Genomic DNA, 394 nt, shown 5'->3' with positions numbered 1-394 from the left:
TCACAGGGAAATCGAAGGTCAGGTGTATGCTGGGGAGGTGAAGGAGAAAGAAAAAGCTAAGAAACAATATGAGAAGGCTGTTTCCTCTGGACAGACGGCTGGACTGGTCAAGTGAGTCAGTCAAAATGAAAAATACATAAACTCACTATTGCAAACATGAAAATAAATGTTCAAAGCAACATCTACATTTTTATGCCAAACTAAAGATCCTAAATTGATCATTTTAACATTAGAAGCTGTCAGTTATATCTGTGTTTTATCACAGGGCCTCTGGGAGGAAGATGGAGAAGTTTTCAGTGTCTGTCAACATCGCAGCCAAAAGTAACGTGACTTTCATTCTGACATACGAGGAGCTCCTTCAGAGGAAACTGGGCCAATATGAGATTTTAACCCG

General features: G+C 40.1%; 1 long non-coding RNA gene across 1 annotated transcript; it reads left to right on the top strand.

Annotated features, from left to right (window-relative positions):
- The first annotated feature begins 3 nt into the window (after positions 1-3).
- Positions 4-344, top strand: LOC147819912 (uncharacterized). The gene is made up of 2 exons (XR_015438670.1): positions 4-111; positions 266-344. It is a non-coding gene; the product is annotated as an uncharacterized LOC147819912 (long non-coding RNA).
- Positions 345-394: the final 50 nt, after the last annotated feature.

Source organism: Seriola lalandi, unplaced genomic scaffold (genome assembly GCF_002814215.2).
Source record: "Seriola lalandi dorsalis isolate HSWRI2012SDOR001 ecotype SW California unplaced genomic scaffold, Sedor1 jcf7180002022631, whole genome shotgun sequence".
Classification (NCBI taxonomy): domain Eukaryota; kingdom Metazoa; phylum Chordata; class Actinopteri; order Carangiformes; family Carangidae; genus Seriola; species Seriola lalandi.
The sequence above is the reverse complement of the archived record's forward strand: the minus strand, read 5'-3'. Positions and strand labels throughout refer to the sequence as shown.